We start from the raw sequence: 24899 nt of genomic DNA on the forward strand, positions 1-24899 counted from the left end.
TTGTTGTTGATCTCTTCCTGTCTCTGACATCAAATCAGCTGTTACTAAAATTATAAGCATTCAAGATGCCAGTACTTCTGATCACTTTTGGGAAAGAAAAACAGTTTTAAATTCAGATTTTAGCTCCTTAAGGCACAATCTTGTTGTCTCTGTATTCACTGGGATTTTGATCACTGAGTTTCAGAGACACAGGAATGGGTCTTTAAGGAAGGCAGTGTTTTGCTGATAAGGGAATTAAGGCAGTCCCAGTGGATCAGGCTATTATCTTAGCAAAGGCTTTTTCAGTGTTCTGGCTTGAAAGGGAAATGAATTGGATCTCACACTAATCCCCATGTCTAATATTGTTTTAGTACCTAATCTATGTATATCTCCTCTGGCCCAAATTGTGGCTGCAGGAATAGCCTCCCATCAATAGCCCAAGAGTCAGTGGGCACATCTATACGTGACACTATGTCGCTGGAGCAATGCACTATGGCAACGTGTTCACAAGCAAAAACTGCGCCGCCACTGCTACATCACCATAGCAATGTGCTCCTTTGGTATAGTCCATTGCTACAGCGATGTAGGGGCTAAAAATAATTGTGTGCTGCCAACAAAGTGCAGTATGGGCTGTTACTGCACCATCATTTAGTACAGGGGCGGGCAAAATGCGGCCCGTGAGCTGGATGCAGCCCGCCAGGCCATTCTATCCGGCCCGCGGGGCCCCTAAAAAATTTAGAAATTTAATATGTATCTGCCCCTGGCTGCCTGTCATGCAGCCCTCGATGGCTTGCCAAAACTCAGTAAGCAGCTCTCCACCCGAAATAATTGCCTGCCCCTGATTTAGTACTTTCAAAAGGAAGTACTAAATGATGGTGCAGTAACAACAGCGCGATAGGGGGACATGTAGATGCGCCCAGCAGCAAGCTGAAGCCTCCAACAGGAATTCCAAGTTTGTTTGCAGAGACGACTCCACTTCTAGGCTCATGACCCCACTTCCTATCCCCACTTTGGGTGCAAGCCTGGGTGCTATAACTGAATTTCCATGACTCTTGTAACCTTAAGTGCTATAACCACTAGTTTGGGAACCACTGCCCAAATATGAAAAAAACATGACCTACAGGCTTTCCATTTTAGGACCCATATAGGGATTAGAGGGGATAGCACAAAAGCATAGAGGTTGCAGTATGGTCTGTTCTCTAGAGGACTTTGTAGTGTACCACCATGCGTGCACGCTTGTACTCACAGCATTTGTGCCCTTAGCAGATATAATCAAGGTGGTGGTAATCTGCCAGCAAGAACATGAGTTTACATGAGTGTAAACTGACACTTCTCTGGCAACTCATTGCAGGTGTTTCTGCCACAAGCTAGAATTTGGTCTTCTGTCTTTGTAAACCTGTCCATTGCATAGGCTATTTGGAAATAGTGTTTTATGGACACTGTGGGCAAGATATCATTCTGGGACATCTATTCCATCTATTAGGTGTCTAAGTGCACTTAGACACTAAGTGTGATCCTATTCTACTGCTCATGTCCCTAAAAAAAACTGTTATCATTTTGCCTCCTTTTGTAAGTATGTTATCAGCTATAAGACAGTGACAAAATGCAGTAAGCAGAGAAAGGACCCATCACTTCTTGTTAACTGCCCTTGAAGGACTCAAACAGGGCACCTCACTTATGCACCTAATTCCACTTAGACACAGAATAGATGGAATAAGATTTGGCCCTAGATGCTCTGCAAATCCATAGTCATCCACAGACCTGAGCCTGAGAACTACTGATGAATATGAATGCAGGGACTGTAGCTGGGACATGCAGTGGAACTGCACCTACCACTATATAATGGTAAAGAGAGACTCTACAAAGATAGAGGGTGTACTACTGCTTACAGTATTAAGATGAGATATTGGAGACCCTAAGTCAATTCACTTCCCAATCACAGGCTTCCTGTTTGGCTTTTGGCAAGTCACTGAGGCCCAGATTCTCAAAGGTACTTAAGTGCCTAACTCCTATTGATTTCAATGAGACTTAGGAATTTAAATACCTTTAGGATTTGGCCTTTATCTCTTTGAGCTTCAGTTCCTCACACTGCAGAGGGGTGAAGTTAAATATATTCAAGACTGGATGCATCTATATGAGACATAGTAAAGCATCACCGTCTACACATGCAAGGGACTTCCTGCACAGTAAATTAGGCTAATGCACTGTTTGCTAGTACCAGCAAATACAGGACATTATACACGTGCCTGATGCCTGCTCCTACATGTGCTAATTGGCACACTCCAACAGCCTCGGAGACGCATGTATTCAACATCCCACACTTCAAAATGGTGGTGGGGAAGCTTATCTAAGGCTTGCTTGATAAGCTTTAGTTAAAGTGCTTCTGCTACCATTTTGAAATATGGGGCACCGAATACATGAGATGCTGCAGGCACTTTAATTAGAGCAGCTTCCGAGAGCCCCCTCACCCCACCCCGGAGCACCTATAAAGATTAACGGTGCATTAGCTACTGTGCAGTAGTGCATGTATAGATGCTGACCAGGAGCAATTTGCTCTCTGGCTCGCTGCTGCCTGGCTAAGCCCTGATGTGGGGGGAACTGCGCTAGCTGCAAAGACAGCTGTCTCCCGCCATATGGGGATCAAGACCCATCCCAATCCCCATGTGGCAAGGAGAACTGTCCTGGCAGCTGAGAGTGCTGTGTCCCAGTCACATGGAGATCAGATCTCAACCCAACCTCCATATGTCTCAGATGCAGCCATCCCAGCTGCTGGGACAGCACTCCCCCACCCTATGGAAATCAGGACCAGCCCCTGTGCCCCCTGCAGCTGTGGGCTGGCACCCAGGGGAGCCTGGAGCTCACCCTGGCTGCAGCAGGGCAGGAGCAGCCCTGGAGTGAACTGCTTCCATCAGAAACAAAGTTGCTCCCCATGGGCATACATTCACATGCATGTGGGGGCACAGTTTAATGCACCTGAATTTTCTGTGAAGAAAGTTCAGGTTTATTAATTACATGTGCCATTAATTAAACAACTGGAATACTTTAGAGAGAATATAACACAAGGGCTAAGTACAGACAGTCAAAAAGGCTGAGGCTGAATCCATCCAATCTTCATGGGTTAGTTTAAGCTGCATAGATTGAACCAATAAGCAAGTGAACAGACGTTCACTTTTGATTCCAGGAGTGCAGCTACATGCCTGCAGTGGCCCAGGCCAGAAGTCAAGGAGTGCTAAAGTATGTATCCCTGCTCAGCTGGAGCAGACAGCTTGGGCCAAGCCTAGCCCACCCACCCTGCGACAGGGGCTTGTGGGAGAGGTGCAAAGCATCCTGGGATGCTAGGAAGCTATGAGTTAACTTGAATCTGGAGGGGATCTGGGACAGAAGTTCAATAAATCAATTTAACCTAAATCAGTTAAGTCTGATACTACATCCATCCAGGTTTATCTTAAATCAGTTTTGGCCAATTTGAAAGCAGTTTATGTGCACTGAATGTGTGTTGTGTTACAGATTTGAACCAGTTTCTGATCACTTTTACCAGTTTGTGTAATTTCTGCCCCTAGCTATGGAAAACAATGACTATCTAGGAGATGAAGGAATAATATAAATATGAGTCATATCTATCTTGCAAAGCTGGTGGTAAATTCTTTTCCTCCAGCTCATATTGCCACCACTGAGAATGGATTGGCCCCTTCATTTGGTACAATTGCATTCTCTTCCATCTTATTATGGATGGCCCTTTTTCCATTAAAAAAAACTTAAGGTCACTTTTGTCTTAAAGTGGATTTTCATTGTTTTAAACTTCTACTGCTGAATTAATTATTTAGGGAAGGTACCAAAACAAGTTAAACTTTAAGCAGACATCAGCTAGGGAAGGAGGAACAAGGTCATTTTCCAAGTAATCTCTAAGATTTGTTTCCCTTAGACATGTCTAATGTGCTCATGTTAGAACACAATTAGAGCAAAAAGAAAATATTCCTGTGCAGTAGACCATTCCCACAAGTTTTTCCAGTAGTTGACTTTCTTCCTTCTCTTTGCTTTTTCTGCTCAGAAATTCATGGCCCATAGTCCCCTTTGTGGTCTCCCTTTCTGGCCCGTTTTTGCTTTGACATTGTGCTATAGCTTTGGCATTGTAAACATGCACTAATCCGCAGACACTGGTGGGTTTGCAAAACATCCAGGTTTCACCGGCTAATCAATGTATGTTATACATGAGATTTTTTTCTGTGGTTGAACCACAGCAAATAACTGCCTGATACTGCTGACAACTAAAAAATTTGGGTGATGGAGATCTGTAAGAAGGCTGAATGTCATTCTATGCTATAGGGAGGGTCATCATAGACATACAGAGAAGGCCGGATCCAGGTTCAATAGATTGGTCACACAAGAAGCACTGACAGAGCAAGCTAATCCCTCTCTACTATATTCACTGTTGTTTTAGAATCAGAGGCTTGAAAATAAACCCCAAACTTCCTTTGCCTGATTCTTTAAATCTTACCTCGTCCCTTCAGGGACCACTTTATTGTTCTAGTTGAAGCTATCCCAAGTAGAACAAAAAGCCAGAAGAATTATACCCTTATTTAGGTAGGGCAACAAAAGAATTCACTGTCAGACAAACCTTTTTACTCCCACACGTAACTTGCCTGCGTTGATTTGCTTTGGCAAGAGGGAACGTTCCCTTCTGCATAAGCATAGGGCAGGTATATATCATAGGTTGTGCAGGGAAGATTATGTAAAGCTCGTTATATAATATACAGTGCTCTTGAGGTTCTTGTGGTTTAAATCAGCAAATAGTAACCCAAGTGCATCTTAACTAATGTTTACCAGGACATTTTGTCTTTGTTCAGTTCACGTGGGGTATTGCCATCTCCCTGTTCATCGCACGTGGATTCAGGTTTGCTGGGGGAGCAAAACTGCAGCTTGTCCCCTGTACTTGACACATTTGCAGTGCATCACCTGGCCTCTTAAACTGTGGACATTTAACAAGTCAATCCCATAATCCTTTGAATAGAAGTAGATGCCCCAGGTGGCTGGCTGTCAAAGTCAGCTCCTCTGCTCTGCTCTGCTCCACTTTCGGATTTCACTTTGATCACTGTGAGAAGCAGAAACTGTTAGATTTCTGTTGCACTGAATTAATTGCCCATCTCCCATCTCTCCCATCAGTATTGCTGACAAGTACCCAGAAAATAAATGGTTATTTCAACTCTTTGTAATGGTTACACCCTCCACGTCCCTTCCTGCACAATCACAAGCAGGTGCAATGACATTCTGATGCCTACAAACCAACGCTGGGCACCTCACAACTTAACAGACTGTTCCTCCTCTAGTTCTTCTGTTTTAACTATTGTTATTTTGGTTTGTGTGCAGGGTGAGTGCATTAACAAACAGGGGATTTATCTGTTTTCTGGCTAAATCCTTTACATGGAGTGTGAGAAATATCCTGATCCAAAGAAATGGCTGTAAACTGAGTTGATTAGGATAGCGGGTTTGTGACAGAAGAAAGGGAAAGGTGTTGAGACTGGAGGTCTGGTCTGGAGGGCAGGTTCTAGCACCTATTTTTCTCATAGAGTAGTGCAATGCTTCATGGTGTCATTTGGGCTTCGACACCCAGAGTAACAAACTGGTTTGTGGGCATGTCTAAAGGTGCACTTTAATGTGCAGTAGCCTACTCTACTGTGCATTAAGGCGTCAGAGAGGAAACAGTGCTAATACACTAATGCACAGTAGAATTAGTATATTGTGCATTAAGTGTCACTAAAAAGGTGTTCGCTTTTTGCTACTGTGTATTAGGGCAGACTAATGTGCCTTTATGTAGTACCTCATTTTAGAGGTACTAAACAATGTGCAATAGCAAAAGTGCATTACTGAACATGTAGATGCGCTCTGTGTGAGTGAGGCCGACTGAATCTAGCCCTTAGGGAAACAGGGGAAAGAAGGTCCTTGTACTAGCGGCACTCACTGAAATCTGTCTCTGTGAGGGGCTTGGGTGGTGTTCTGGGAAGCTGAGGCAGAAGAAAGTTGGGATCATTTTTTACAGCCTCGGTCAGGTCTTTCCAAGCAGTATTTGTTTCCTTTTACTCCTTCCTCTATTGTTTGCCTCCACTGAATTTCCCTGAATGAGTACTGCCAAATGCCACTTCCGAATTCCTTGCAAAATCCTTTTTATTAAAAATTGCTTGTGGGACTCAGACTCGTGCACTATCCATTGACTGCCTTTACCAAGCAGGAGATGCTAGGTAGTTCAGAGATCCTTCTAGGGCATGGCATATTTTTCCCAAGCCAGCTGTCCTGCGTAGGCTAGGAGTTTGCCTGCAGTACCAAGGTAACTGAGGTAATACTCCAGGCTGGTTATATCACAAGTGGAAGGCAGGATAGATATGTACTTTTACAGACTAACTAAATAAGATATATCAGGCACAAGGTTTTAACTACACCTTTTTGAGCACGTCTACACATTCATTAATGCACCATAATTAGGTTGCATTAAGTTTAGTATCTGTAATGACAGGTACTAACTTAGTGAGCTGTAATCGGTGCTACAGTGCATTAGTGCAAACGAACAGTCTTTTTGTGACGTTAATGCACAGTAGACTAAATCTACTGCTCATTAACACACAAGCATGGGTTTTGCCCACTGTACTAATATGCAGTAGAGTTAGTCTACTGCACATGAAGCATCTTGTGTAGACACCTCCTTTGTATCACAAGTTTCACCAGCACTGAGGAATACCAGAGTCAGCTGGTCTTGTGCTGAAGCAAATACAATCATGGCCAGAATATAAATCATGCCTAACGTAGTGTGTATAAAGTTAGTGTTTGGGATTAGTCCAAACCAAAACCTGTGATCCAGACCTTACAATCCCCCAACCCTTTTGTCCGCATGGTAGAGGCACCAAGCAAAGTGGTCCCAAAGGAGCCTTGGATAGATGGAGCATGTTCTGAAAACAAGGGGTTTGGAAAAGCTGTTGCATTTCTTTTTCTAATAGTGCCCCCTGCTATGCAGAAGGCTCTAGCAGAAAGTGTGTTGAGCTGTTAGCTTGTCAGCAGCAGCAACATCATCATTATTTGTTCATAAAAATAGACTCCAGCACCAGTGACATTCTTTGTAATTCTGAGAGACATTAATCAGATTGCCTGTTCTCTATGGGAACCGGGTTCTTTTAGTCCAGTTTAGCTTGCTCTTCTGGGAGTACTGGCCAAATTACACTTTGCCAACCTAAACTTTCCCTCAGGGTTCAAGTGGATACCACACTGGAGTTTCATTCCCTGCCTTGCTCCTATTTCTGTTGCACAGTGTTAGTGTAAGCTGATAAAGAGCCTGTCCTTTCCATTCCAGAGGTATCTGCATTTCAGTGATGGTTGAAAAGTGGTTCCTGTATGTATATAGCTTGTACAACAGTTTGTATATCATTCTATAACTCTCCTGAATATAATATCCACTGCAAATATAAACCAGTGTCTTGACAGCAGGTATCTTGCAAGTTGAGATCCCACTGTTTCAGGAAAGCACTCTTATTTAGGGACTGGAAGAGCTGAGACTGGAAACCTGGACACCTGGGCTCTGTTCTGTGCCCCGTCACTGATTTATTGCATGCCTGGAGCAGGTTGTTTAAACTCTCTGTGCCTCAGTTTCCTCATCTGCAAAACCGAGATCACAAGCATAATAATTCTTGCTGGTCTCACTTGGGTTTGTTATGAAACTGGACTGGCTGATGTTTTGAGATTGTTGGGTGAAAGTAGCTATTAAAATACAAAAATATTGTCCTTATTCAGATGGACATTATTATGCGCAGCATAAAGGTTTCATTATAAAATGCAGCATCGTTTTAAGGGCCTAACCGAATCTTTCTGCTCGCCTTATTTTTATTGTTACCTGGCACCTGCGTGCTCCACTGGACGAAGTCCTGACCAAACATGTAGTAAGTAATAAGAGACAATCACTGTCCTGAAGATCTTACTGTCTATATAGTAGATGAAACAGGCAGACAATGAGAGAAAACTATTGTAATCCTTACCTTACAGATGAGGAACAGAAGCTCATAGAGTTTACATGACTTGCCCAAAGTCACATGGGGAGTCTGGATCACAGATCTCCCGAATCCTATCCTGATGCCTTGAAACTATACAGTTTTAATTATTCCATATATACCATTTCTAATTATTCCATATATACCAGTTACCTTTGTAAATTTATACTCGTTTCCTCCCTGATTTGGTCAGTCCTAGTGTGTGGTCAGTTTGCTGTACCTTTGATTTGTGTGACAGAGGTTTCAGTAGCAACAGGCAGTGATTACACAAACCCAAGGATGTGCAGTATTCAGAACACACCCTGTGTTTACTGGTTCAGGGACAGGCGGTGACAGGGGAAGTTGCAGCCTACTTAAAGGAGTAATTCTTTTACAGGAACATGGCCGAATGGATAAAATGCAATAAAAAGTGCTGTCATAATGAAGTTCCAAGTGAATAATATTTTTGGAAAGGCTGGAAATGAAACTCAGAGCCTCAGGTTGAAATGCTTCAATGCAGATGTAAATAGCCGTTTTACAGCAGTAAGATTATTCCTGTTGTTATTAGCAGCGAACATTACTGTTGCTAGTATCACAAGGCAGAATAAAACCCATGACTGCATTTATTTGGAGAGGCAGCCTGATGAATTGAACCAAATGAGCACTTCTGATTCAGTTAATGACAGGGCCAGAGGTTATATGTATACATGGCATTCCTTTCTTCCCTGTGGGCTGCTTGTGAAAAAGGAATTACATTTGTCCTTTATCATCTCTAGTCTACCACTTATTGGGAGAATGGTACTTATGAAATTACTCTGCTGATGCAAAAGCATTTGCTAATGTTCTTCAGCAATGATGCTAATCTGGTTCTTCTTTTGTCTGCCCTGGGATTGGGGTAGGAGAGAGCTGCTTGTGGCCCATGGAACAGAGAAATCGTCTCTCTCCCCCTACCCATGTTGGGGTTAGACTGTCCTGCTCGGAGTTCAGAGCAGTGATTCTCAGTCAGGATGCCACGGCTCCCTAGGGTACCTTGAGATCCTTTTGGGGATGCCAGGGGGTGCCACACAGTGTTAGCAGTGATCATTATTATGCACGGGATCAAACGCACTTCATGTACACGCAGCATTTCCCATGATGTACCACAGCGAGGAAGCTCCATGATGCAGTTGTCACCTTTTGCTGTCACAGGAGACTGGGATTCGTTAAAAGGCATACAGGTTGGCTGCCATGGGGTCCAGACCACAAAGTAGAAATGGATATGAAGAAATCAGGTTCCTCTCCCATGAGGCACTGCAGCAGGATATACAAATCAAGAGTGATTGGGGGCTGAAACTATTCCAGTTTCCAAGCGTTTCATTTTCTAATGAAAAAAAATGGAAATTTTCTGCGGGGAGCAGGCACTTTTTGTAAAAAAGTATAAATGTTTTCAGCTAGGCATAGAAGAGAGATCTCTATTCAGTAGATATGTACATGATGCATCAGCTCCGCAAGAAAAAACATCTAGGCACTTAATTAACTAGAAGCACTCTGCCCACTGCATCTTGCACTTGAAGTATATATTTTTTTTCTTTTCCATGGGAAACTTCAATGATATTTTTCTTTGTAGACATTTTCCACAGGAAAGAGGGCTTATTTTCTGACCAGGTCTAGTTTCCCCATCCCTGTGTTGCCAGGAAAAGCGCTGCAGCCAACACGAAAGCATGAGGCAAGGCAGATTTTGACATCAGTGGGCTCTCTCCTGCTTACCTGAGAACAACCGACACAAATGCCTAAAGAGTTGTCCAACGCTGAGCAGTGGGTTGAGCAGATACTGCCCACATAAAATGCTAATGATTTAGGTATTTAGGGGGGAAGTAGGTAAATGGAAGGTCACATGAGCCGGTATTTCTCTCTCTCCCTCTTTTTTGTTTTCCCTCTCTGAAGTATTTAAGACAGTGAATCATTAACTCAAAATTTCTGCAGAACTGACCAAAGTCACGTCTGGGCTGCTGGTTCACAACTCTGAAAGAGCGTCTTACTGGGGCCTCAAGGGCGGAGAGGCAGTAGGTTTGGGGCCTTGATGTTACAGCTAGAAGAGATCCACAGCTTAAAAACATTACTTCTCTGAGTATTGTGACACACTGGGGCTGCTTCCTTATCTTGTATCAAAGTACTTCAAAGTTCAGGGTTACCCAGTGCATAAGAGTTTATGTTCATGAACACCTTCTCTTTCCAAAATGCTTGGAGTAGCCAATTCTATGTCCAGCGCAGAGATGTGATGCATCATGGCTGAAGTACAAACTTGCTTGTGGCCCTGTAGGCACTATGCCTCACATCGGCACAACGCTTTCCTTCTCGCTACTCACCTGCTGTTTCCCCTCAGTAGACAATAATACACCATGTGCTCCAGTGAATCACAGAGACGTGATTTCACCCACAGTTCATAGATTGCAAAGCTGGAAGGGACCTTGGGAGATCATCGGGTCCAAGCCCCTGCACCAGGCAGGAAAGATAACTGGGAATCAAGTGGCCCCAGCAAAGTGATTGTCGAGTCTCCTTGTGAAGATTTTCAGGGTAGGCGATTGCACCATCTCTGGAGGGAACTTATTCCACAGTCTGGACATCCTAGCTGTGTAAAAGTTTTTCCTAAGGTTGAGTCTGAAATGGTCTTCCAGAAGTTTGTGACCATTACTCCTGGTTTTCCCCAAGAGTGCCCTGGTGAACAGTTGTTCACCAAGCTCTTGATATATGCCCCTGGTGCAGTGATAAGCCACTACCAAGCCCCTTCTCCCCCTTCTCTTTTTCAGACTGAAGAGTCCCAGGCCCCTCAGCCTCTCCTCACATGGCTTGCTGTGCAAGTCTCTGATCATACGGGTGGCTCTTCTCTCGAGCTTTACCACATCCTTGTTAAAGTGCAGCACCCAGTACTGGATGTAGTACTCCAGCTGCAGTTTCGCCAATTCTGAGTAGAGCGGAAGAATCACTTCCCTAGTTTTGTTGGAGATGCATTGATTGATGCATGGCAAGGTATTATTTGCCCTGTTGCCTACAGCATTGCACTGCCGACTCATATTCATACTGTGGTCTATTATTACCCCCAGGTCCCTTTCATTCGTGGTTCTGGTCTGTAGGTGTGTAGGGGGTTTGTCCCCAGATGGAGCACTTCACATTTCTCAGCGTTGAACTTCATCTGGTTCTGACTCGCCCAACTTGCTCGCCTGTCTAGGTCTGCCTGTATCTGCAGCCTATCTTCAAGTGTGACCACACTTCCCCATAACTTGGTGCTGTCCACGAACTTGGCCAGTGAGATCTTCAGCCCCGCATTCAAATCATTGATAAACATGTTGAAAAGCACTGGACCAAGCACCACTTCCTGAGGGACAGCACTGACCACTTCTTGCCAGGACAACACAGATCTGTTCATGAGAGCTCTCCGGGTCCTACCCCACAGCCAGCTCCCTGCCCACCTAACTGTTTCATGGCTAAGCCCACAGTCCTCCAATTTTCTCACGAGAACATCATGGGATACTACATCAGAGGCCTTTTGGAAGTCAAGGTATACAATGTCAACCTCCTTTCCCTTATCCAGGTGGCTAGTTCCCTGATTGTAAAAGGAGATGAGGTTGGTAAGACAAGACCTGCCCATGACAAAAGCCATGCTGGCTGCCATCAACTTTATAATATTCCAGCAATTGCCAGACTGACAAAGACAAGGACAGGCAAACTGTGTCTATAAGAGCGGGGCATAGGGGCTCCAGGTGGATTAAGCTGGTGTAAGAAGGGCTTCTCTGAAAGCTGCTGTCATACTCTTGTTTTAAGGCCTGTACTTGGGCTTCTGTTATTCATACTGCAACAAAATGTTTCTATTGTGCTGCCTGCAGCGGTAGCTCTCCCTGCTCCCACATTCAGGGATGTGACTTTCACAGTCCTAAGGCACGTCTACATGTGCATTAATGCACCATAATTACAGTGCATTAAGTTTAGTACCTGTAATAACAGATTCTGACTTATGCAGTGCTACTGCGCAGTAGTGCTGGCACACATCTTTTAAGTGTTACTACTGCACAGTAGACTAATTCTACTGCGCATTAGTGCATTAGCATGGCTTTTGCTGTGATATGCTAATGCACAGTAGAATTATGTCTACTGCACTTTTAGTGTCTCATGTAGATGCACCCCTAGTCAGCATTTAGGGAGTACACTCCCATGATTTAAGGACGTTATCCTCTCCCAGGAGTCCTGTAGTCACTGTTTCTGCCTGAGCTATAAATCCAATATCCTGGTCTTTTGTGGTTATCAAAGATTCCTTTTCCTTTTCTCTAGTACAGTGGTTCTCATCCATTTAAGACTTGAGGAGAAAATACCAGCTCTTAGCTTTCACTTGTTTTCTGACTACAAAAAAAGGTAATAGAGGAATCCTTCTGTTTCAAAGAACTCAAAGTTCACAACTGGTCCAGATGTTTTTGACGCTATGGATTTCTATTTGAAATCTCTGGATTGATCTTGTGAATCATGTGCAGGTGTTTCCACATGGAATAGCACTAATACTGCATGGCACCATGTGACACCCTTACAAGGATCTCACCCAAGAGTGCTGTGAGATCCTTGATGAAAATCACGGCACTAGTGTATGTGTTCACACTGCTGTTCTGGCTTGCTTCAAATCAGAGGAAAGTAGCCCTTGCCTTTATAATTGGGTGATTGGGTTCAGTTCCCTGTTCTGTCCTTTGTGAATTTAGGCAAGTCACTTGGCTTCAGTTCTTCACCTATATATAGAGGGATGAAAGCCTCTCCCCCCCTTATGGATGGGATGTGAGGTAAAATACATTAAAGTTGGTGAACTGTTCCTATATGATGATGGTGGAGCCAGATAACAACCATATAGTTACGTTCTGCCTCCCTGAACTATAAACAATGGAAGCTCGGGACAGGCCCCATGGAGGACTATTCTACGATGGCCTGCTTTTGGAAGGAACAGATAAGAAAAGCTAAAGTGGCAACCAAACTTAGATTAGCAATGGGAATCAAGGACAACAAGAAGTCCTTCTTTAGGTACATAGGGAACCAGAGGAAAACAAATGGGAGTGTGGGGCCACTGCTCAACAACTCAGGAGAGCTGGTTACTGGCATCCAGGAGAAAGCTGAACTCTTGAATGACTACTTTGCCTTGGTCTTTCACCAGACCAAGGGGAAAACAATGCCAGGTAGAGTACAGGATGAGCACAGTAGGAATAATCATCTTCCTACTATTGCCGTAGAATTGGTGTATGACCAATTAAAAAAATTAGACATATGCTAGTCAGCAGGACTGGATGATCTTCATCTGAGAGTGCTGAAGGAGCTGGCCAAAGTCATTGGGGAGCCCCTGGCGAAACTCTTTCACAGCTCATGGCACTCTAGAGAAGTCCCTGAGGACTGGAAGAGGGCCAATGTTGTGCCCATCCACAAGAAGGGCAGGAGGAAGGATGCAAGTAATTAGGCCAATCACCCTAACTTCCATCCTAGGGAAAATCCTGGAAGTTCATCAAGGAGTCTACCTGCAATAAGCTTGCAGAAGGTAAGATTCTGAATGACAACCAGCATGGCTTCATCACGGGCAGGGCTTGCCTGACCAACCAGGGCTGTGCAAAGCTTCGGGTGGTGATTTGATTCAGAGGAAATTCGGCCCAATTCGGTGGTCAAATCTCTGAATCTGAATCGAATCAGGGGACCAATTTAAAGGTTTGAATCAATTCAAAGCTCTCTGAATCTTTGGAAATCACTGAATTGAATCGCAGTTCCTGGAATCAGATGAATCTGAATCCAAAGTGAATACTAGCCGTTTCACACAGGCCTATTACCAACCTCATCTCCTTCTATGACCAGGTAACTTGCCACCTGGACATGAGAGAGCAGGTTGACATTGTATACCTTGACTTCCAAAATGCCTCTGTTCTAGTATCCCAAAATGTCCTTGCAAGAAAATTGGAGGATTGTGAGCATAACTCTGAGGTAGTTCGGTGTGTGAGAAACTAGCTGCAGGATAGGACCCAGAGAGTCATAGTGAATGGATATGTGTCGTCCTGGCAAGAAATGGGCAGCAGTGTCCCGCAGGGGTCAGTGCTTGGTCCAGTACTTTTCAACATCTTTATTAATGATTTGGATGTGGGGGTGAAGAGCTAACTGGCCAAGTACGGACAACACCAAGTTATGGAGAAGCATGGTCACGCTTGAAGATAGGTTACAGATACAGGTGGACCTAGACAGGTGAGCAAGTTGGGCGGATCAGAATCTGATGAAGTTCAATGTCGAGAAATGTAAAGTGCTCCACCTCGGGATGAACAACCCCCAACACACCTACAGGTTTGGTGGCACCAAACTGATTAGCACCACGAATGAAAGGGACCTGGGGGTAATAAAAGACCACGGTATGAATATGAGCTGGCCATGTAGCTCTGTAGCCAGTAGGGCAAACAATACTCTGGCATGCATCAGTCGATGCATCTCCAGCAAAACTCAGGTGATTCTTCCTCTCTACTCAGCACTGATGAGACAGCAGCTGGAGGACTGCATCCAGTTTTGGGCACCAAACTAACAAGGATGTGGACAAGCTTGAGAGAGTCCAAAGAAGAGCCACCCGTATGATCAGAGTCTTGCGTGGCAAGCCATACGAGGAAAGGCTGAGGGATCTGGGACTCTTCAGCCTGAAGAAAAGAAGGCTGAGAGGGGACCTGGTAGCAGCTTACCGCTACACTAGGGGAGTACATCAAGGGCTCGGTGAGCAACTGTTCACCAGGGTGCCCTTGGGGAAAACCAGGAGTAATGGCCACAAACTCCCAGACGACCGATTCAGGCTCAACATTAGGAAAAACTTCTTCATGGTCAGGGTGTCCAGACTGCAGAATAAGCTCCCTCCAGAGGCGGTGCAATCACCTACCCTGGAAATCTTCAAAAGGAGACTAGACAATCACCTTGCTGGGGCCACCTGACCCCAGTTGTTTTTCCTGCTTGGTGCAGGGTGCTGGACCCGATGATCTTCTGGGGTCCCTTCTAGCCTTACAATCTATGAATCCCTGCAGTTTCATCTGGATGTACATTTTTCCACTTCCTCTCCTAGCCTGTTACTAGAAGCAGTGAACTCCAAGTCAGAAACTGCTGAGTTTTAAATCTGACTCTACCACTCACCTATAGTGTGGCCTTGAGTAAATCCTATTTCCTTTCCATCTCAGGTTCTCCTTCTCTGTAATCAAAATAATCATAATCAATTAGCTACTTCACCAGGTAACAACAAGGGTGTATCACTGTTCTATGATGTTTTCATGGTGCTAAGTGTATTTTTTGCCAAGTTGTATTTGTCCTGCTCAGTAGTGTTGACTCTAATAGTTGCCTCTAACTCCAGTGGCAGATGAAACGATCCCTCTGAACCGCTGTCACTTGCAAAGTGGTTTGGGATCCCAGAGGAGCAATGGTGCTCTGTAAGTATAAGTTATGCCTATTTTCTGCCAGCAAAGGGCAAGCATTTATGACCCTCATTTTGGATAAAGTACACAATAAAGTAAAGAACAAAAGAGGGCCCTCTCTCACAAGCTCACTATTATGTCCTTGGACAACCCACACCATAAAAAAGTCTGTCTGCCTCTGCAGAAAGCCTGGTGCTAAGAAGCATCCAGCAAGTCTCAGTTGCTCAGTATCCTTCCATTCCCAACCCCTTTCAAATAGAAAATTCCGTAAGTACCAAGACTTTTTTTCCTGTTATCCTTAGCAATTGCATGATAGTCTCTTTGTAAATACAGGTTCATAAATCACTGCCCGTGACCAAAACAGGGTAGGTTACAGCGGGTACCAGAATAAATGGAAATATCTAGGAAGAGAGTTTATGGCCTCCAGTCATTCCTTACTGTAAATCAAAAGGTGAAGAGGTTAAAGTTTCAGCCATAAACTACTCTTGTAAATAACTATGACTTGATCAACCACATTTTTGAAAGTTTTAGGATAGAATAATTTTAGAATACAGCATACACATGCCATCTAGAACTGTACGTGCTTTCTGTTCCATATGTTCTCTTAATGAACTCTTCATTAGATTTCACTTTCATGTGTTTTTGGAACGTGGTATCATTTAAGATCTCAGGATTGTGTGGAACGTTTCTGCGTTTGCTGAGGGCCTAGAGGCCATGCTCCTTTATCATGCCAGAGAAACTCAGGTCACAGAACAGGCTGTAGCAGAGAAAAGTTTGTTTCATCTTTAAACTTCAGTCATTGTCTATACCTCAAGCCTTCCAAGATGCCACCGAAAGGAAGTACTAAATAAATGTGCTGCCCTACTTCATATTAGCACAATCGTATGCTTTTTTCCTGATGGTTAATGCGCAGTAGATTCATACTACTGCGCATTAACCTAACAGCATGGTTTTTGCCATGATGCTATAATGCACATTCAGTAAATCTACTGTGCATTAAGCGTCTCATGTAGATGCACCCCTTGCGTAAGTAATACAAGTGCAACTAGAAGAGAGGACCATTAATGCAAAAGAGTCCTTCTCATGCTTCATCACTCCAAGTCCAAGTGTGTCTGGGATTCCCCAGAGCAGGGCACTGCAATCCACAGTTCATATTCCAGTGCCAGACATCCTGATTTCTACAGTAATATCCCAAACTGTCTGTATTTATCTTATGCCATTATGCTCTTTTTCATCTCAGGAATTTCCTTTTCTGAACTGTGTTTAATCCACATCATGGGCAGTTTAATAAGGGTTAGCCCTGCTTTCAGGCAGTTGACATGGGGAGTGGTCCCTCGTGGGGCAGCTACCTTCCAAGCTTGTGGGGGCACCAGGCTGTGTCAGAACAGCCCATATTTCTGAAGCATGTCCCTTTGCTTCTAGGTGGCGTGGGAAGTGTTTTACCCCTACATGAACCAGGTCCACTTAGTTGTCTTAGCAAGCCTGAGAGCCAGAGAGAACCAAAGCGTCTGGACAGAAGATCAGCTCCCCTCAGTAACTCACAACACTTTGCAGGAAGCAATCTGAGTTACAACGATCCCCTGGAGAAAACAGAAGTTCATTGTTGGGTCCCGGAGGGAGCGGGGTGGGGAATCCAGCTGCTGGCTGCAAGCCTGTAGATGGTTTCCTTTAGCAATGGCCCTTCCTCTCTCCCAGCCTAGGCAGTGTTTTCAGAATGGGAGGGGGAGAGGGAGAAGAGGGAGCTCATTCTAGGGGGTCTCCAGCCAGCACGGGAGGTGGGGTAGATGGATTGGAGCCTCCCTGAGGTGGGGACTCCAATCTACCCGTCCACCCTTCAGCGTCAGCTGAAAAACCCCCAGACTGAACTTTCCCTCCGCTCCGTTTCCCCCCCTCTCATTCTGAAAGCACCTCGGAGGCTGGTAGGCATCACAGACACAAGTTACAGAAGAGGCTGTTTTGAAATGTCTTCATCTGAACCCTCATGCAGTGAGGGCTCAGATTTTTGCAAGATTGGGCCCTTTTAAAACACTTTGCAGCCATGCACTTCTGTTTGGTCATGGCTGTAGAGCACTTTCAGAGGCCAAATCAGGTGAAAATTATCATTTCTGTCTGCACCCAAAGGGTTAGTCTGTGGCCAGCAGCTTCATTAATGAATTTTCTGGCTATCTGTTACAAGCATATCCTTGCTATCCTCCTCTATCATGATGGACAGGAGAGGGCACCAAAAAACATTAATGAATGATGCTGCACAACAGGCCTGGCCTGTCTAATCTGTCATCCTGGCTTTTTAAAATGTTAATGTCTTCTTAATTGCAGGAATTCATCTCTGTTATTCACCAAAATGCATGAACCGCCTATGTCCCTTTTTAGGTCTGATGTCTAGTGCTTAAGGGCTTTCAGCTGCATTTGCCTTACCCCCTTATGAGACAGTGGAACTACAGGTGCAGTCCTAAACGCAGCAACCAGGCCTACCATTCTGGAAATGTACACTATTTAAGCAACAGAACCATTTCTGCTTGTATAATTGTAGTTGACTTGCAAGAGATTTCTGCACTGAGTGAATTATTGACATGTCACATGGGTCATCGACGTGAACGGGCATCTAAACAAACTGCATATGAAAAGGCTGCTTTGCATTCTTAATAGAAGATGCAAGTCATTAATATTTTTTCTGCATAAAGCACTTGGAGCTGGCATAATTTTAATTTAAATGTATATGGTCAGATTCATCCTTGACAGAACCCTGTCTCACAAGGCATAGATTTGGCACCCTCCGCTCCTTTAAAATCTCTCCCATGCTGAGATGTGATATGCTGATTCCCAGAGTTTTTACGGCTGGCTTAAAACGCTAGATTGAAAAATCAAGCCCAAATAACTGAAATGATTATCAAGGACAGAAACCAGTATTCTGCACATCTTATCTTTGCTGTTCCATAGCAAAATGAAAATGTAGTGAATATGTTCTGTCTCATTAAGACAAAACTAACTTCCCCTAGCAGGAAGGCATCTTACGACAGTCTCAAGGAATGCAGTCTAGGTATCACCCTGGGAGTCGGATGTATGCTCAGTTTTGGGTTCTTCCACAGGCTTCTTGTACTGTCTTGGGCAAGTCGCTTCCTTTTTTTGTGCCTCGGTTACCCCATAGCCTGGAACTAATGACAGGGGGTGTTGTCAAGGGAAACATTAAACAAATTGCATTAAATTCATTAATGTTTGCAAAAAACTTTGAGAGGTCTGCATGGAAGGGTACTATGGTGAATAAAATATCTTCAGTCTGGGAGCTGCTGTAGGTAGAGATGCAGCAGTGCTTAGATGCTAAGAAAATGCCTAGCCCAAAACACGGGTGCTTGCTTGCCATTTCAGTACAAACTTGCACATTCCCCAAGGAGAGGAAAAGCTTTTGTGTGCATACTAATGCCTTGGACTCAGCAAACAGTGAAAAACAAACACAGAAGAGAATACACAATGTCTTCTAGTAAAGTGCATTTTAGAGCTGGAAAAATAGCAAGGTGATTTACTGATATTTTCACAAATGAAACTCATTCACTGGAGTCAGTCTGACTGCCCAGGCTGGATTATTATTTTTATTACCATCACAGTACCACCTAAAGGTCTCTGGGGCCTCCCTGGAGCTGTACTTAGGGAGAGATCAATCCTGCTGCAGATGATTACATTCTTAATAAACACAGAGAAAGAAGGAAAAAGGTCCTTAGCTGCACGCGACAGAAGGGAGGTGGAGGTGCAGTGAAATCAATAGGAGGTAGGTATCCAGCTGGTACAGGTGCTTTTGGAAATCCCTGTAAGTGCTCATTTGCAGACTTGGGTTGTTGTCTAGTGTCTCCCCTCTGAGCAATCTGGACCCTGATGTGACAGAAGGCTTCTCGCAGTCCTGAGTGTTCAAGCATGTCCCTGTGCCTCCTATTTTTTATTGCCTTTCAACTACTTGTTGCTCAGTGCTTGCATACTCTGGAGGCACACTTGATACCCATTGCCAGAATGAAAGACCTCATTGTCGTTCTTGGTGAAATAGGTGAGAAATGTATTTTTAGGCAAGTTGGAATTTCCTGAATCCCTGTGAAATCATGATTTAAATGCAGAAGAAGGATGACCGTGGCTTTGCTGTTTCCTAGTGTTTGAATGGCCACCTTATATCTTTGACAATTTCCATTCATCTTGAAAGTTGCACAAATGAATAGCTGCCCAAAAACCATGTTGGGCAAGTTTGATGATATTTCCTATTCTTGACTTTTTTTCTGGAAATAAAAATCACATATACAATCAGGGAACAGAAACCCACTATGTAATGATCGATCACTTGTACGACACAGACAAAGAGTGCGTGCACAAGTCATCCATCATCTGAATGTTTATGGCTGAACTGCCTATTCTGGATAACACGTACATTTGAAAACCCTCCTGATGGGCTCTTAAGGGACCTCTTAAATCAGAAACGGCTAGTAAATTCTAATTTGTAAATTCGAATATTGGTGCTGATAAGCACAGGCTGTCTCTTGGAGAGAAAACATTCACAAAACTGGGAGCTTTCATGGCTTTCTCTCACTGCACCATCTCTTGGTGCATCCTGTTGCAGAGACAAGGTACAAAGTTTCCTGTCTCTCAGTGGTCTTGCTTTGTTGGGTGATTAGTTTTTGCTTGCGTAAAGGAGCACGGAACGAAGCAGAGCACCTGGCAGGAAGCATTCAGTGACTTCCAGGATCGGGCATCAGTTGCACAGCGCAATCCAATCAGGGAATGCTTTCACAGCCCCTAAAGCTGGACACTTTGCAGACAAATTCCAGCCTTAGCTTCATGGACTACTCTGCTACCCCAGAACATAATGACTTACCAGGGCGTGAATGGGAGTGACTTCCTGACACAAGCAGAGGACAGCCCCATGGAGTGTGTCTTTGCTATGAAGAAAGACAAATTTCCACAGCTGCTCTTAGTTGGATTTCTCCCCAAATGTTCAAGGACAAGCCACAGATCTGGATCAAGCTGGAAACTGGCAGGAAACTTCATTAAGGGAAATGAAGCATGAGAGCCTTTTTGCCCCCATTCAGTCCCTTCTCCTGCCCCTCCTCTCACCCTCAGGGGGGTCCGAAAGCCAAGGGAAGTCACCTGCTTCGTCTGTTCAAGTCAAAACACAGTAAACACTTTGGAAGGGTCCAAAAACAAGATTAGCCTATTACCGGTAGGAATGCAAGGTTCACTCTTAATTACTAGCTCTGGAGGCTGGACAAGGTGGATTGATGCTAATTGCCAAGATAAATATTTCTGGGTCTAACACTGTGGGAAGGACAGAAAGGAGGACTACAGATAGGGTTGGTTTCCAAAGTAGTTGGATGGTAAGCTTCTTGGGGCAGAGTTGTCTGAACTGCCCATTAGTTTAAACATCCACTCTTACTGCCAATAATTCTCTCTATTTCTGCTGAAAATGAAAGCCCCATAGGCAGTGAGATGAGCATGGAGAAGAGGAGCCCAGAACAGGGGATGAGCCAGTTAGAGGGAGTTTAAGTCTCTTGTGGCTGAGCAGGCATCACATGCACAATCATGGGAGAATGCATCTCCTTGGAGATCGACGAAAGAAAAACCACAGGAACGACTTCAAGATCCATCCTAGAAATCCTGTGGTTTTCTTTGAGAGACCAGTGTATCCAGCAGCTGGGAATTGATTTAAAACGGAAAAAACCTGGCAGGTTGAACTAAAATGGGAAAAACTTGGTCTTGAACTAGAACACCCAGATCTGAGCCAGCGTGAACACTCACAAGTACGCTGGAGCCTCTGTAGTGCTGGAAGAAGCACTGAAATTATGACGTCACCAAAAAAGTCGAGAGACTGAAAATTGCACAATGGAGCAGGGAAGGGGCTTGAAGTGATTGGGTCTGATTCACAGTTTTGTTTCCTCCGTTTTATCCCAGTGTAACTACTGAAAGGAGCGAAGCTATGGGCATTTGTACACATGGCAAAATTGGCCTTTAAAGCAGCTTAATTGCCCTTTTGCACTGCTTTAATGGCATTGCTGTTTATACCTTCGGTGGCGTATTTCACTTTAATTTTGTCACAATGTACACGTGCGGTGGCATATTTCACTTTAAGTGATCTCGTTACATAGCAAGGTAAAACCCATCCGAGGCAGTTTAGTTTGGTATGTGACACATTGCAATGGTGACATGCTCAGGGAAGCTCAGGCTTGACGGGCTTCTAGTGCCCTGTGCACCGTCCCAGCCACCTTTTCCCATCACCAGCACACCGAGCCACCCTCCTGCCACCTTGCCACATTGCCCCAGGGGCAAGCCAGCCTGTTGCCAGACAGTGGGAAGGTGGCAGGGAGACAGCGCGTGGGGCACTGGAGCCTACCTGCCTCTCTTGCAGCTGGGGGCAGAGCTGCCAGTGGGCCAAGAGACCCCTGAGCTGTGGGGGACCCCAGACCTACCCTCCACCCCAGGTGGCACTCGCCCACCAGCACCCGGCCCGGTTGGTCCCAGGGGGCGCTGCCACTGCAGAGGGAAGCCCTGGGCCCCGCGCAGCTCAGGGACTATGCGACCTGGTGGCAGCTCATGCAGGCAGGCTCCACTGAGAATAAAAAGAAAAGTGTCGAGCACCCTGATCTTTTTCTTTTCTTTTTTTTTTGTGTCTCCCAGAGCCTGCCTGTCTCTCCCATGGTGGGGGACAAGCTGCCAGCGGACCGAGCGATTCCTGAGCTGCAAGGGGGTCCTTCCCTTTGTGGTGGTGGTAGTGCACCCTAGCAGCCCCTGCCTTCTAGCAGGCCACCCAGGTGGGTCTGGGGGATGCTGCCACCATGGAGGGAAGGACTGGGCCCTTCTGCCACTCAGGAACCACTCAGCCTGCTGGCAGCTTGCCCCCCGGCCACGGGAGAGGCAGGTTGGCTCTGGAAAAATAAAAAAGGATCGGGCCCCTCACCAATTTTTTTTCTCGTGGTGCCTGCCCACGGCAGCAGTGGGGAGGGAGGCGGGTGAGCTGATGGGGGGCCTTGATGTGACACGTCGTGATGTGACAGAAGTCCCTAAATTGAAAATGGTGGGTTTTTAATTGTGTCATTTAAAAACCCACTGTTTCAATTTAGGGAGAACTAAACCTCCTTCATGTGTACAAGTAGCTTATATGTGCATTCGGCTGCAGTTACTAGGTGATAAGTGGCCCTTTTGTTTAGACCTTATTAGTGTCAATGGCTAATTAACATTTTGGTGAAAAGATGGCTTTGCTAAAGAACCAGCATCCCAGCCTCCATTCAGGCATGTGAGATCATAAATACTACTACTGCTACTAATAATAATAGCTATTGGATTTACCCAAATAACCTTGTCTGCTATGTCCTTAAACCAACATGGCTACAACCTACACCCCTGAGATCTTAATAAACAACGTCCCTGAAACTATCATAAAGACCTCTAGGAAAACTCAGCCTAAAGCTGATATTTCTGATATAAAACCCAAGGATGAAAAAGAGACATTGAAGTAAACAAAACTTTTCAGGCCAGAAAAGGGCGTGAACCTGGCCTTTAGAAAGCCTTTCTCAGCTAACCTTTCAGGTAATCATGTGTGTCCCCGGCACAACACATGCTGGCTATATGTTTTCTTCCTCCTCTTCCGGGAAACAAATGCAGCGTGAGAACATTTGCTAAACAGCCGTACAGTACATGGACTTTTTCAGTCAAAGGTTTCAGGTAACCGTAATTACAGTTTAGAAAAGCCTTTTTCTTGAGTCCCTTTCATATTTTATTGGTTACATTGAACAAGAATGCAGCGTCCCCTCCAAGCAAATTGGAAGTCAAGGGTTAGTTCCCGGGACCTGAAGAAGGAAGGTCTATCTCATCTATTTTAGAGTCTTCTGCAGTGGCCATCAAAGGAGTCTTATAGGAAATTAGGAAAATTAGATCTGCTCAGTGGAGCTCGTAGTGGACTTAGTGGAGGTAGTTACCTGCTCTCTGGCCTCCTCCTGCTGTGGGCATCTGTCCTCTGGATTGCACATGTGTGTGTGTTTGTACAGAACTAGCTAGTTGTAGTGGAAAAGTTTATTAGAAAGGAAGATCTTGTAGCATGTTTGAAAAGTATTCAGACTTTGGGTTAATCTAGCCCCTCAGTTCTCACCCTCTTCTGGAGTATACACCTCTTCCATAACAAAACGCTCTTCCACCTAGCGAGGAACTGACTCCCAAAATATAGGGGGCCATGGCAATGTGGTCTCAACCCCCTGACAGTTCATTATGATTTCCCTAGAGTCCATGACCCCCAAGCTGAACCCCCCAAATTTAGTATCCTGAGACCATTTGTCTCCTGCTCCTTGTTACTTGCCTTGGATGGTGTTTACCACATTGTACCAGGGAGAAAAAATTGGGTCTACAGCAGGGGTGGGCAAAATGTGGCCCGGGGGCCGGATGCAGCCCGACAGGCCATTCTATCCGGCCTGCGGGGCCCCTAAAAATTTAGAAAATTAATATTTATCTGTCCCCAGCTGCCTGTCATGCGGCCCTCAATGGCTTGCCAAAACTCAGTAAATGGCCCTCTGCCCAAAATAACTGCTCACCCCGGTCTACCGTGTAGTCAAATTACACAGATGTACGTCAGCTGAAGGTTTGTCCCAGCTCTTTAGAAAACCCTCAGCCATTCAAAGCCATGAAAAATCACTTTCTTCAAAACTAAACAGAGACATGCATGCCCAATTAGAAGACTGGGAACTGTCCAAAGCAAACTGCAGGCAGTTTGGATCTTACCGGAAAATCAGAAGGAATTAAAAGCCACCCACATAAATCAACTATAATGAATTGCATTCCCAGAGTATTTGCCAGTCCTTATTCTCTCCCTTCCCTGGGTTAAATTCTGATCACTCTTTAAACTATATATTTGATTTTACAAGATAAAATCCTAAGGACTTTGTGGACACTACAAGAATTTCAAAACAAGATTTTATTTATTTGCTATTGCTGTGTGTCTTTGCTTAACCAATATTGAATTTAAATATGGCATAATACTGCACCCAAAAGTAATAATCATACAGCTACAGAACTAAATGCACTTTGCAAAAGAGGTCAGTATCTTTATCTTGTCTTTAAAGCTGGGAAACTGAGGCACCAAACAGCAGAATGGTTTACTCAAAGGAACATATAATAGATCATTATCAAAAGAAAGAATAAAACTTAGGTCTCCTAATTCAGTATCCTAAAGCCATGATTCACATTTACAATAGGGTTTTTAACATAATTCCAAAGTAAATATTATTAACATGTAGTTCAAGTGCCCTTTCCGGTGCCAGAATGGTGTAAAAGGGTAAAAGGGAAAATGAGAATCAGGCACTTAGTGTTGCTATAAATAAATTAAGTTAAGCTTGTTTGAAACTATTTTATGTTTGTGTAATATTTATGCAAAGCCAGGCATAATGTATAATGACCACAAACGATCTCACTTAGATTTCACGCTTCATTTGGTTTTCATTCTGGATAGGATTTGATAAGAAAACAGTTGTGTTAATTAGCCAGCGAG

General features: G+C 44.5%; 1 protein-coding gene across 9 annotated transcripts in view; it reads right to left on the reverse strand.

Annotated features, from left to right (window-relative positions):
• The window catches only part of KCNJ1 (potassium inwardly rectifying channel subfamily J member 1), a 48256-nt gene that overhangs the window by 21455 nt on the left and 1902 nt on the right, over positions 1-24899 (reverse strand). The window contains exons 2-4 of one of the 9 annotated variants that reach the window (XM_059719655.1): positions 15126-15180; positions 9091-9272; positions 4801-5068 (exon numbers count right to left, since the gene is read on the reverse strand). The exons of 4 other annotated variants lie outside the window; for them this stretch is intronic. The gene's annotated coding sequence lies outside the window, so the exon portion shown is untranslated. 4 more of the 9 variants (XM_019490103.2, XR_002091028.2, XM_019490102.2 and 1 more) reach the window with 4 other exon arrangements.

This window comes from Alligator mississippiensis, chromosome 16 (assembly GCF_030867095.1).
Source record: "Alligator mississippiensis isolate rAllMis1 chromosome 16, rAllMis1, whole genome shotgun sequence".
In the NCBI taxonomy this organism is placed as follows: Eukaryota; Metazoa; Chordata; order Crocodylia; family Alligatoridae; genus Alligator; species Alligator mississippiensis.